The sequence below is a fragment of the Triticum aestivum genome, chromosome 3A, assembly GCF_018294505.1.
Source record: "Triticum aestivum cultivar Chinese Spring chromosome 3A, IWGSC CS RefSeq v2.1, whole genome shotgun sequence".
In the NCBI taxonomy this organism is placed as follows: domain Eukaryota; kingdom Viridiplantae; phylum Streptophyta; class Magnoliopsida; order Poales; family Poaceae; genus Triticum; species Triticum aestivum.
In genome coordinates this window covers 284,718,633-284,733,601 of record NC_057800.1, presented here as the reverse complement: position 1 = coordinate 284,733,601, position 14,969 = coordinate 284,718,633, and positions in this window count along the sequence as shown.

Sequence of the window (14,969 nt, the reverse complement as noted above, 5' to 3'; positions counted from 1 at the left end):
GTCCACATTCCTAGTCCATGCCATGCCAATCATTAAACTTTCTGAACTGATCATCTTGAAAGAACATTAGGTCAATGAGCTATACGGTGTTAGAAATTACCAAAACCACCCAGGGATAGTTGCACTTTCAATCTCCACCTTTTTGGTAATTGATGACAACATATAGATCAAAGCTTTGAGAAATGATAATAAGACTGAAATACATCGTCTCTTTGAGAAGTATGTGATAAGCAAGAGCCCCCCCCCCCACCTAAATTTGTGCATTATTTAAAATTTGCTTTTGAATGCCAATGCACAATTGATTAGGATCATGGGTTACTCTTCCATGTCACATACATCTTGGTTGAGCGCTCAAAACGATAAAAGGTAAAAACATGCACTCATCACCAAGGCAAAGTGAATGATCATACAAGAGATATAAAAGATAACATCATTCAAGCACAAGCATTAAGGTAGGATATGATCAAACACATGATCATACAAGTATATCACACACATAAACATAGAGTATCAAACAAGCACACAAAATTATCAACCAAATAGCAAGAGAGACAAGAGAAGCAAAGCAAAAACACTCTCTCTCGAAGCCTATGATCTATACATTTCTCCCCCTTTGGCAACAAGTTACCAAAAAGTTTGAAAATGCATAGTGCTATGCGTCTCTCTAGGCCTTATCTTCGCGAGGAGGTGTTGAGAGGACTCCAAGGACTAATGCATCTGTTGATGTTGTTGGAGCTGGTGGAGTGGCAACTGGAGGTGGCACTGATGTTGTGGCTGCAGGTGCTGATGTAGTAGCTCTAGTGTCAGCCATGGGCACTGCAGTAGATCTCTAACCTCTTGGAACTCCTTGAAAGGCATCTGCGGTAGCCTGCCCTTTCCTCTCCTCAGCTTCTTCTTGGAGCTGCTCAACTGCTATCTGCATCTCTGTCACTTTTAGATCAAGATCATAGAACTTAGTTTCAATGATCCTTTCCAAGCTCTCTTGGTTCTGAGTCAGGGTGGCCAAGCCCTTCTCTATCCTCAGGGTTGCTTGAATCAGATATGCAAATTGATCTTGTTTGATCTTCAGAAACACTTGAGATGCCTCCTCAACACTTGGCATCTTTGCAGCTTTTCAGCCTTAGCTTTCTCTCTCTTTTCTTGTGCCTGCACAGATGTGGGATCATCTTCATTCATGACAACAGTGTTGTCCTCAAAGTCTGGTCTCAAGGGTAGATGCTCCTTGTCCAAAAGATAAGTGCATGTGCCCATCTTGGAGTTGATGAACACCTAGATGTGTGGAGCATACCCACAAGATCTCTTTTGATCTATAGCTGCCCTCTTGATTGTTTCCACAATCAGGCTCATGACTTTGAATTTTTTGGGCACATCAAACAACTGCAGCAAGTTGATAGAATGACCTGTGATCATCTTTCCCTCAAAAAAACATGTGATCATCTTGTGATCTCAAGATTTGGGTAGTAAGGTATGCCTCGAGATAGTGTTGATTGTAGCCAAACCAGACAACAGATAATGAACAGAGCCTAGCTTATGAGTTTCCAAGGCTTTGTCTGGAATTTCTTTGTACATGTTGGCCATAGAGTTGTGGTCTTTCTTCTTCTTGGCATAGACATCCAAGTCATCTTCATGCTCTTCAGGGGCATTGATTAATTTGGCCAACTCACCAACTTTTGATTGGTACCTTGTACCCTCAGACATCCAAACAATTCTATCGTTAGGATAGAAGTGTGTTGTGGAGTAGAATTGCATGATGAGTTCATCATTCCACTTGGTCAGCTTCTGACCTACAAACTTGTCCACTCCACAAGATCTGAAACTTTCATGCACTCCTGGAAAATCATCTTCATTACTGTCGATATATTTCCAATCGACCCACTTCATATCACAGACTGGGCTTCTTTTCAAGCAAGATGGTCTCATAGAAATCATGATGATCTTTGGTATGGAACCTGTAGTCCATAGGAGTCCTTCTCCTTGCAGCATATGGACCAGTTTGTCTCCAAAGTCTAAGACATGCATCCTTCCTCATGTTCATGTCTTCGGCCACTAGATGGTTGTCATCATGATCATCTTGGGTTTTAGTTTCCTAAGCACTTGGGCTCCAACATCATATTCATCAATCTCGGGCACTGGGGCCTTGCTCTTCTCAGCAGCAGAAATATTTCTTGTGCTCCTCTTGGGCTTTGGAGCTGGAGCAGAAGCTTTGGGGGAACTCTTGGGCTTTGAAGGGGCAGCCCCAGACTTGATGGTATCCCCCATCAGCTTTTGTCACTTTTATGCTGGTGCAACATCCTCTTCTTCTTCTTTTGAGTCTTTCATCATGGAAGATCTTCCAATGACTTTTGCTATGGTCTTCTTGACCCTCTCTTTCCTTTTCTTGCCCTCACCAGCAGCATCTTCAACATTTGACTTGGAGGATTCAATAGTTGAGGCTCTGTCTTTTAAGGTTGGCACCCTCTTTGCAGGGGCCTTCTTGTGCATACTAGGCTTTGTTGCAGTAGCAGCAGCATATTCCTTCTTCAGCACTTTCTTCTTGGAGCTCACTTCTTCCTCGGCGGCCACATAATCCTCAACCTTTGAGTCTAAGTTTCTCTTATTCCTTGTCCTTTTAGCTACCTTGGGCAAATTGCTTGGGGTGCTCTTGCTGCCCTCATCATAGCTGCTAGAGGGACTAGCGCCCTCACTCAGGTTCATCTGCTCTTCTGACTTGTTTTGGCCGTCACTCTGGTTAGACATACTGGCAATGCAAACTGACTGTTGACCTTGTGAATGGATATAGATGAGGCCGAGTGGATGAGCATCACAAAGCGTAGGGTTTTGCAAAACAAATGAGTCAAATACTTAGTTTTAGTTTTCAACAGAAAGCATTTCGGAGCTACCGATTTGTTAAACTCGGTGACACCGAAGCAACTTTTGGAGTCTAAACTAGTGAATTCGGTCAGACCGAGTCACAGTTCAGTGACTCCAAGATTGCTAGGGTTTCACAAAGAGTTGGACTCGGTCACACCGATTTGCAACTTTCGATCAGACCGAAAAGTGCAAGTGCAATGGCCTAGGCCAAATCGGTGAGACTGATTTCCACAACTCGGTTGGTCCGAGATGAGTTCGGCGGAAACCTAACCCTAAATTTTCGAATCTAATCTAATCTAAGGGATGTTTTCGCTGGACAGGAAGATTTCATACGTGGTAAGAAACATGGCATTTGCTTTGTTCTAAGAATCGGAGAAAAGAACAACACAAAGGGTCGAACTCATACCCTAACTCGGCAGTGAGTTCGCTACGGCGGCAACGGCGGGGTTGAATTCCGTTGACAGTGACGGAGACCAGCGGCTGGAGGTTGCTGGCAACGAGAGGACGATCCGGAGACCTGAGGCAGCAGAGCGGGACACGCGCGGGCTGAGGGATTTTGGAGAAATTTCCAAAATTTGACCCGACAGTATATATATCCTAACACCATCAGCGTGACCGAGTGGAACAACTCGGCGGCACTGAGATGCAGAATCGCAAGCGGTTACTACAACTCGGTGTGACCAAAATGTTCTAATCAGTTGCACCAAGATTGAAAACCTACATCAACTCAGTGAACTCGGTCAGACCGAAAAGGATGAATCGGTCAGACCAAAATGCATAGAGAGGTTTTGGAAGTTTAAGTCTATGATGAATCGGGGACTTCAAGTGCTCCTCACACAGAGTGTTCGAATCTGACTTGATCAAACTTTGTGATGTAGCATGAATAGAGTTTGAGATGAGAAAAGCATAGATAGCTAGAGGAGGTTCTTAGGCATTCTTGTCCATCAATTTGGCAAAAGAAAAGGCGCCAAACAATCAAAGTAACAAATGGATGTCCTCGAATGAGTAAAATATGCAATCAACATGCTCACACAATAAAATGGCGAATGAAATATGTGACAAAGCATGCACAAAGACTATAGAATCTATCAAGCAATTGGCGATGACTAGGTCCTCTATATATGAGTATATTGACTGAGGAGTCAAATGAGAACATTTGATCGTAGGTCATACTCATCGTTTATGCAAAAGTGGGGTTACCACTTTTACATAAAGCATTGTTGTGTTCACACCATTAGAGTTGCTTTACCTCAAATCTTAGAGTAAAGCTCCCCCTAGATGTGATATCCCCCTCAAGAGGGATGAACTAACTTTGGGTTTTGTCAATGATGACTTCATGTAGATGTTGAAGATGTGGATGCTCAATGTTGATGTAGATCATTTGGAGCAATCCATTGGAGTGAGTTGCACTTTCAATACCTACACGGGTTAGTCCCACAAGGAACAAACAAGGATATCCATAGACATAGAGTGAAGTTCACACAAGATGATGTCCATGAAAGCATTAGGGTACCTTGTCCCTTGTCTTACTAACAAGAGGGTTTGTGACTCCTTGAACTAGTGCAAGATGTGGAAGTTGTTTGCACTTGTCCTTGCCAAGATGATATGAGTGAAATATGTTGGTGGAGTCATCCTCAAGAACTCTCTAGTTCTTATTCTTCGGGATCCACATCATCTCGATGGGAATCCTTGGAGTTGTAGTCATACTTGATGAACTATAACTTGATGTAGTCTTGGGAACCCACTTGACGAAGGCCTTGGGAGCTTCTTCAAATGCATCAATCTCCTCTTGAAGCTTGTCCTTGCCTTTTTGCTAGTGGTCTTGTGGTGGAAGATCATCTTGATCTTGTGTCCCTTGGAAAAAAGTAGGATCATACTTCTCTTGTTGAGGAACAAACTTTGTCTTGGGGTATTGATCTTCTTCCCACTCAACTCCATTAGGATTGATCTTTCGTTCAAAACCAACACCTTGATTCTTCCGGTGCCTTCCTTGCTTGCGTACAATTTCCTCAAATTGCTTACTTCCGGCAAGGCTCTTGTAAACACCTTTCTCTATAATTCCCTTCAATAAGCTATTTTCTTGCTCAAGTGTAACTTGGCTAATAGAATCATTAGTGGAATCAAGAGATCTACTAGAAGCAGCAATATTGGATTTAACATGATTATTGTTACTACTAGAGGAAGAATCTTTCTTACTCTTGTTGCTAGTTTTTACTTGTGGGATGTAAGTAGACAAGAGTAAATGCTTGGCAATTTAAGAAGAACTTTTCTTGCGAAGATCATCATTGATTGCTTTTAAGAACCCATGCTCTTGCTCAAGGTTGAGCTTTTCAAAGCGTAGCTTCTCTTGGGTCTTTAAAAGCTCTCAATGATCTTCCAAGGTAGTTTCATGAGCTAACTTAAGAGTGTTTAGTTCTTTAGTTAGACGCTCAATCTCCTTCTTGTCATTGTCACTCGTTTTATCTTGATTAGGATGATTAATAGAAATTTCATCATAGTTTATATCACTAGAGTTGTCAACAAGTAAATCATCATCACCTAGCAAATCATCTTCATCACTATTGAAATCAACATACTCGGGGTCTGATGCCTTTGGGCCTTTAGCCATGAAGAATCTTCCAATTCCTTCATTTGGTGAGTCAAATATGTCGTAGGAGTTGGTCGACACAAGTGCTAGACCGGCCACACCTTCATCTTGAGTATTTTTGGAGTCGGAGTGATAACTTCTCTCGGAGTGATTGTCGGAGTCGGACCGGATACCCATTCACCAACATGAGCTTGATGTCCTCATTTTGTGTAGATCCTTGATGACTTGTCCTTCCTTTCCGAATCTTTGCTTCTCCGAGATGTTCTTCGTTCATAATGATCATCTCTACTCCTTGTCTCTCTTGGAGGTGATTCTTTGTAACACCCCGGATATGACTTTCCCAATTTGTACTCCAACTCTTGCCGTTTCCGGCCTTAAGTTATTTTATTTTCTCAGGTTCGGGTTTTTGCCTCCATGTGTTGTTGTCGTTTTCATGCATCTCATATCATGTCATCATGTGCATTGCATTTGCATACGTGTTCATCTCTTGCATCCGAGCATTTTTCCCGTTGTCCGTTTTGCATTCCGGCGCTTCGTTCTCCTCCGGTGGTCATTTCTACCTTTCTTTCGTGTGTGGGGATTAAACATTTTCAGATGGGACCGAGACTTGCCAAGCGGCCTTGGTTTACTACCGGTAGACCGCTTATCAAGTTTCGTACCATTTGGACTTCGTTTGATACTCCAACGGTTAACCGAGGGACCGAAAAGGCCTCGTGTGTGTTGCAGCCCAACACCCCTCCAATTTGGCCCAAAACCCACCTAAACCTGGTCCATCATCTAGAGCGTTCGATCACGATCGCGTGGCCGAAAACCGCACCTCATTTGGACTCTCCTAGCTCCCTCTATGCCTATAAATAGGTCTCTCCCCGAAATTCCGGATCCCCCTCGTCCAAAACCCTAAAATTCGTCTCCGCGCCGGCCGGACACGTCCGTCCGGGCCGGACGCTTCCGCCGCCGCCAACCGGGAGCTGCCACGTGGCGCCCCTGGACCACATCATCGCCCCACGCCGCCAGGCCCGCTCGGGCCCGTCCCCGGCCCGACTCGGGGCACAGCCGCCCGCCGCCCTTCTCCTCCCGAGCCGGCGCCGCGCCCCGTCGCCTCCGCCGCGAGCTCTGCCGCCCCACCATCGCCGGCCCGCTGCCGCAGTTCACCGGCGACCGCGGCCACCATCGCCGCCCCGGGCCCGCGCCCCTCGCCGCCCTCGGGTCCCGCGCCCGGCCGCGCCTCCCCGGATCTCCTCTCCGGCGAGTACCTCATCGCGGGATCTCCTCTCCGACGAGCTCTCCTTGCGACTCCGGCGAGAGTCCGGCCGACCTCGGATTGCGTGCCCCAGATCCAGATCTGAAATATTAGGGTTGACCCCATTCTTTTTCCCTAAGTCCCTAATCCATGTGCTCATGTTCGTCATGCTATATCTCCGCATCCGTAACTCCGTTTTTGGCATATAGCATATCAAATTGTTCATCTAAGAGAGTACATCATTTCATTCCATTGCATGATTTGCATTTGAGTTCATCTTGGTGCCCTAAATGTTGTTATAAGAGGGATACTTGAGTTAATTGTCAGATCTACTACTCCATTTGCATATTTGTCATTTTTGCCATGATTATTGTGTGCATGTTATGCCCTTGAGCTCTACATATGTTTTGTTAAGGGTTTTGTCAACTTTCCAGAGGTGCAACCCATGTATTATTGTGATGTGTGTGGTGACTAGCACAAGCTTGCCAAGTGAGGCACTTGGTAACTCTGTTTTCAGGGACTTAGCAATTCCACTAAGTCCTTGACCTGTTTATTTCATATGGCCATATGTTCATGTTGTTTCCTAGTGATCCGTGCCTCTTTTGAGGATGATCAGTAAGGATGTTTTGTTAATCTTGTAGTGCTCTATCCATCCATGTCTTTGTTTGCAATTATGGAGCACCCTAGCTTGATTCAATCGAGCTCTACTTTTGCTACTCTGTGAATCTGGGCAGATTGGCAACTTGTTTGCAATTTTGCCGATGATGTTGTAGTTGATCCGTGCATGCTATGCTATTGTTCTTGCCATGTCTAGCTTGAATTTTTTGTTTTCTAGATGGATGTATGCTTAGTTTGTCATGACTTGCACCGTAGTGAGTGCATCGAGCTTGTTAACATGCCTACTTGAGTTATGTTTTCAGCTTGCTCCAGTTTTCACTAAGTCTGAGAACTGATTATGTTTTTGCCATGTTCACATGCTTGCAATTGTATTTTCTGATCCCTTTTGGCTCAAGGTCACTAAGGGACTTTTGTTAAGCTCTTTGAGTATCTCCATTCCATGCTTTACTTTGCCATATTCAGCTCCTGTAGCATGTAGTTTTGTTGCTCCGAAGAGGGCTACCTGATCTGAAATTCTAGACAAGTGTTAATTTCACTAAGTCTGAGATCTGTTTACCATATGTATTTTTGCCATGCTTGTTTGAACCTGTTAATGGATGAATTGGCCATAGCTCACTGCTAGACTTTTGTTAAGCATCTTGTATGCATCCCTGCCATGTATTTTGTTTCCATGTTTGGGTGCTGTAGCATGTTCATCTCCTTGCATTTAGATGGCTACTTGCTGTAAGTCGCATACCGGTGTCATATTTGAATCGCTTGCCATTTCCAAACCGTAACTCCGATTCCGGTGTTCTTTATATTGTTTTCAAGCGATTTCATCTCATCTTTCCAGTGGCACACTTGGTTTTACATGTTGAGGCCAAGTTCTTGCATTTCCTATCAAATCTTGCATATGCATCTCGCATCGCATCCCACATAGCATACCATCTTTGCATCATGTTGTTTGAGTTGTGCACGTGGTTGATTGTGTCCTTGTTGCTTGTTTGTCTTGTTTGAGTAGAGCCGGGAGACGAGTTCGCTAACGAGGATCCCGTTGAGTTTTCTTTCGAGGATCCAGTCAACTCTGACAACTGTGCAGGCAAGATGATCATACCCTCAAAATCACTACTATCTTTGCTATGCTAGATTGCTCACTATTTTGCTATGCCAATGCTACGATGCCTACCATTTGCTTTCCAGCCTCCCAATTGCCATGTCAAACCTCTAACCCACCTTGTCCTAGCAAACCGTTGATTGGCTATGTTACCACTTTGCTCAGCCCCTCTTATAGCGTTGCTAGTTGCAGGTGAAGATCGGAGGCCGTTCCTTGTTGGAACATTTATTTACTTGTTGGGATATCATTCTATTGCTATGTTATCTTAATGCATCTATACACTTGGTAAAGGGTGGAAGGCTCAGCCTCTCGCCTAGTGTTTTGTTCCACTGTTGTCGCCCTAGTTTCCGCCATATTGGTGTTATGTTCCCGGTTTTTGCGTTCCTTACGCGGTTGGGTTATAATGGGAACCCCTTTATAGTTCGCCTTGATTAAAGCTTTTCCAGCAATGCCCAACCTTCGTTTTACCATTTGCCACCTAGCCTCTTTTTCCCTTGGGTTTCTGGAGCCCGAGGGTCATCTTATTTAACCCCCCCGGGCCAGTGCTCCTCTGAGTGTTGGTCCGAACCGAGTAGATTGCGGGGCCACGTCGGGGCAACTTGAGGGTTGGTTTTACTCATAGGATGTCTCATCTGAGTGTGCCCTGAGAATGAGATATGTGCAGCTCCTATCGGGATTTGTTGGCACATTGGGGCGGTGTTGCTGGTCTTGTTTTAACCTGTCGAAGTGTCTTGAAGAACCGGGATACCGAGTCTGATCGGAACGTCTCGGGAGGAGGTCTATTCCTTCGTTGACCGTGAGAGCTTGTCATGGGCTAAGTTGGGACTCCCCTGCAGGGATTTGAACTTTCGAAAGCCGTGCCCGCGGTTATGGGCAGATGGGAATTTGTTAATGTCCGATTGTAGATAACTTGAACCTTAACTTAATTAAAATGAATCAACAGTGTGTGTTACCGTGATGGTCTCTTCTCGGCGGAGTCCGGGAAGTGGACACTGTGTTGGAGTAATGCTTGCGCAGGTTACTCTCTAGTTTTCTCGCTCGCGCTTTGCCTCCTCTTCTTGCTCTCTTTTTGCGAACAGGTTAGCCACCATATATGCTAGTCGCTTGCTGCAGCCCCACTTACTTTTACCTTGCCTTACCTATAAGCTTAAATAGTCTTGATCGCGAGGGTGCGAGATTGCTGAGTCCCTGTGGCTCACAGATTACTATTACACCAGATGCAGGGCCTGATGATTCCGCTCCAGGTGACGCGCTCGAGCTCAAGTGGGAGTTCGACGAGGACTCTCAACGTTATTATGTTTCCTTTCCTGATGATCAGTAGTGGTGCCCAGTTGGGGGTGATCGGGACCGTTCGCATGTTGGGTTATCTTTTATTTTGGCGCCGTAGTCGGGCCATGAGTGTTTGGATGATTTAATGTTATTTATGTACCTTGATTGACGTGGCGAGTGTAAGCCAACTATGTTATCCCTTTTATTATCTATATTACATGGGATGTTTGTGATGATTGCCTGACTTGCGACAGATGCCTTCAATGCGATTATGTCTCTAAGTCGTGCCTCGACACGTGGGAGCTATAGTCGCATCGAGGGTGTTACATTCTTCTCTTCTACTTCTCCTTTTGGGTGAATCTTCCCTTCTTTTGTAGGGGGCGTACACTCATTTGAGTAGTGTCCGGGTCTTCCACAATTGTAACAATTACACTCACAACTCGAAGATCTTTTGTCATTGTAGGAGCTTTACTTGGAACTTCTTTCCTTTCTTCTACTCTTGTAGAACTTGTTGAAATTATTCACCATTAGGCTCAATTCCTCATTGAAGGCTTGTTTCTCACTTGATGATGTAGCAGCATCACATGAGGCTTTGTAAGCACCACTTGACTTTTTGTGAAGCTCTTCTTTATCCTTGAGTGACATCTCATGAGAAACAATTCTTCCAATCACTTCTGTTGGCTTGAGATCTTCGTAGTTGGGCATCATTTCGATCAATGTGCACACGGTATCATATTTTCTATCCATGGCTCTTAGGATCTTCTTAATGATGAATCTATCAGTCATCTCTTCACTTCCTAAGCCGGCAATCTCATTTGTGATGAGAGCAAGCCTAGAGTACATTTCAGCGACACCTTCACAATCCTTCATTTTGAACTTGTCAAGTTGACTTTGAAGCGCATCCAATTTGGATTCCTTGACGGAGTCGGTACCCTCGTGCATATCAATCAAAGTATCCCAATTTTCCTTTGCATTCTCAAGACGGCTGATTTTGTTGAATTATTCGGGGCACAATCCGTTGAAGAGGATATCGCAAGCTTGAGTGTTGTATTGCAGCATCTTCAACTCTTCCGTGGTAGCTTCACGGTTTGGTTCTCTTCCATCAAAGAATTCACCTTGCAAGCCAATACACACAATAGCCCAAACAGCGGGGTTATGTCCAAGAATATGCATTTTCATTTTATGCTTCCAACTAGCAAAACTAGTACCATCAAAGTAAGGACCTCTACGGTGGTAATTTCCCTCGTTAGACGCCATACTTTCCTAGGTTGTGAAACCAAGGCTATGATCACCGAAGCAATGGAAATCAAGGCAAATGGAGACCAAAGCTCTGATACCACTTGTAGGATCAAAAGTATGTCTAGAGGGGGTGATTAGACTACTTGACCAAATAAAAATCTATCATTTTCCCAATTTTAAGTCTTGGCAGATTTTAGCAACTTAGCAAAAGTCAAGCAATCAACCTACACATGCAAGTCTAAGAGTATAGCAGCAGAATGTAAAACATTTGCATATGAAGGTAAAAGGATGAGTTTGGAGGGAGCAAACGCAATCTAGACACGGAGATTTTTGGCGTGGTTCTGATAGGTGGTGCTATCGTACATCCACATTGATGGAGACTTCAACCCACGAAGGGTAACGGATGCGCGAGTCCATGGAGGGCTCCACCCATGAAGGGTCCACGAAGAAGCAACCTTTTCTATCCCACCATGGCCATCTCCCACGAAGGACTTGCCTCACTTGGGTAGATCATCACTAAGTAGGCAATCTCCTTGCCCGTACAAACTCCTTGGTTCAACTCCACAATCTTGTCGGAGACTCCCAAGTAACACCTAACCAATCTAGGAGACACCACTCTCCAAAAGGTAATAGATGGTGTGTTGATGATGAACTCCTTGCTCTTGAGCTCCAAATGATAGTCTCCCCAACACTCAACTCTCTCTCAATTATTTGGATTTGGTGGGCAGATGATTTGGGTGGAAAGCAACTTGGGGAAGGCTAGAGATCAAGATTCTTATGGTTGGAATGGAATATCTTGGTCTCAACACATGAGTAGCTGGTTCTCTCTCAGAAAATGTATGTTGGAAGTGTAGGCACGTTATGATGGCCCTCTCCATGAATGAAGAGTGGGTGGAGGGGTATTTATAGCCTCCACACAAAATCTAACCGTTACACACAATTTACCAAACTCGATGAGACCGAATCATGAAACTCGATCAGACCGATTTAGTTCTAAATGTGAACATTAGGATTTTTGGTGGGACCAACATGTCAGCTCAGTGGGACCGATTTCATTAGGGTTAGGGCACAGCGTAATCTCGGTGAGACCGGTCACATAAACTCGGTAGGACCGATTTCTGTAATAGGCAAACAGAGAGTTGGTCAGGCAAACTGGGTGGGACTGAATCGCTCATTTCGGTGAGACCGAAGCATTACGAAAGGGAAATAGGGAGGTTACATTGCGAACTCGGTGGGACCGATCGCTCATTTCGGTGAGACCGAAACGTTACGAAATTGAAGTAGAGAGTTTTTAATCCCATCTCGGTGAGACCAAGATCCCTAACGGTGAGACCGAACTGATTAGGGTTTCTGGAAGTGGCTATGTCAAATGAACTCAGAGGCCCCGGATAGATCAAATCAGTGGGGCCGAGTTTGACTTTTGGTTTGGGACATATGTAGAAATGAGAAACTGGTTGAGGGATTTTGGAGCATATCACTAAGCATTTTGAGCAAGCAAGCCATTAAGCAACACCTCATCCCCTTTTAATAGTATTGGCTTTTCCTATGGACTCAATGTGATCTTGGATCACTAAAATGAAAAAGGTAGAGTCTTGAGCTTTAGCCAATATGTGTCCTTCACATTTTGAGGGGTCCACATTCCTAGTCCATGCCATGCCAGTCATTGAACTTTCTGAAATGATCATCTTGAAAGAGCATTAGTTCAATGAGCTATATGTTGTTAGAAATTACCAAAACCACCCAGGGATAGTTGCACTTTCAGTTAGCCTCGGGATGATGCATTACGGAACGAGTAAATAGGCTTGCAAGTAACGAGATTGAACTATGTATGATGATACCGACGATCGAATCTTGGGCAAGTAACATACTAATGACAAAGGGAACAATGTATGTTATGCGGTTTGACAGATAAAGATCTTCATAGAATATGTAGGAGCCAAAATGAGCATCCAGGTTCCGCTATTGGTTATTGACCAGAGATGTGTCTTGGTCATGTCTACATAGTTCTCGAACCCGTAGGGTCCACACTCTTAACGTTCGATGATGATTTTATTATGAGTTATGTGATTTGATGTCCGAAGTTTGTTCGGAGTCCCGGATGAGATCATGGACATGACGAGGAGTCTCCAAATGGTCGAGTGGTAAAGATTCATATATTGGAATGTTAGATTCGGACACCAGAATGGTTCGGGTCGTTTCGGAGTACCAAGGGTTATCGGACCCCCCCCCCCGGGGGGGGGGGGGAGTTCATGGGCCTTCATGGGCCTTAGTGGAAAGGAGAGAAGGGCCACAAGGGAGGCCGCCCCCTGGCCAGTCCTAATTGGACTAGGAAGGGGGTGGCGCCCCCTCTTTCCTTCTCCCCTCTCCTCCTTCCCTCTCTCTCCCTCTCTTGGAAAGGAAGGGGACTCCAACCAGGATTGGGAATCCTAGTTGGACTCCCCATGGCGCGCAGCCACCTTGGGCCGGCCACCTCTCCTCCCCCCTTTATATACGTGGGAGGGGGCACCCCAAAGGTACACCAAGTCTTCTCTTAGCCGTGTGCGGTGCCCCCCTCCACAGTTACACACCTCGATCACATCGTCATAGTGCCTAGGCGAAGCACTGCACCGGTAACTTCATCATCATCGTTGCCACGCCATCATGCTGACGGAGCTCTCCCTCGTCCTCAACTGGATCAAGAGATCGAGGGACGTCATCAAGCTGAACGTGTGCTGAACGCGGAGGTGTCGTACGTTCGGTGCTTGGATCGGTTGGATCGCGAAGACGTTCGACTACATCAACCGCGTTACTAAACGCTTTCGCTTTTGGTCTACGAGGGTACATAGACACACTCTCCCCTCTCATTGCTATGCATCTCCTAGATAGATCTTGCGTGATCGTAGGAAATTTTTGAAATACTGTGTTCCCCAACACTCCCCCCTGTAGTTCCATAATATAGTGCATATATATCCAGGCCTGGACACTTGTTAGCTTCTAATATTGACTTGTTGCTTGTAGGTACATATTCCCTTGGCAAGGATCCATGCATCGACCCTTTTTGTTTATGGGGCAGTGCGATATTCATGAACAAGCATCAAGTGAGGAAGCTGATAAGGATTATTAGCAAAAAGATACGAATGGTGGTAAGAAAATTATTTTCTTATGCTCTATCCAACACAACAGTGAGTCGTAGGATGGTAACTACAAACTCTGCAGCCTTCTCTTTTTACTGCCCATAGTGAGTTGTTGGACAACAATGTCTGAATCTTTTTCGTTCACAGTGGTTCCCAAAGCAGTTCACTCAAGATTACCTCGCAAAGTACATGATTATGGACATGCAATGAAGGTTAAAGTATTTCATCCAGACTATAATGAGCATTGAGAAGTCGTAATGAAGACAGTGAAGGATGGACGAGCAGCCATCACAAGGGATTGGCCTAGAGTCATGCGCGCATTACGCATGGAGGAGGGAACAATATGGGCATTCCGCTTCACCTTCTCCAACAACCAGAATGTCTTTTGCCTCTCTCTTTACAGTCTTTAGTACAAGTGTGGTTCATCATTCTTTACTTGGTGCTTCTGTAGTTCTTCAGTATATGTACCTGTGCATCGAATTATGCATTCGTGGTTGAACCTATATTTGTAATAAACATGGTTGGATATGAAATAAGTGATTGCCTACTTTCAAATTCTAAACAAGTGATTTTTAAATTAGGGATTAATTAGGGATTACAATGCACATGGTTTGTGAAAGCGAAATGTCTGCGATAGACGTGGAGATCAGACACGTTTCTAGGATCCACTACGTGTGCGGTCCATCTCCACTACACACACAATCAGCCAAGAAAAAACGTGTATGATTAACAACAGCATCACACACAGTTCTTTCTTATTAAATGTTTGCGATAGTCACCTTATCAAGCACGGTTCAAAATTATGGACTGTTTGTGATGTTGTGGGCATCACAAACGTTTGGGCATAGAAGAATGTGTGCGATGTACATACTAACCGAAATTTATTCCTTGGATTGACTGTGTGGAATGTACATATGAATGGAAATGCTTAGCGGGGACTGGCTGTGGGATGTACTTACG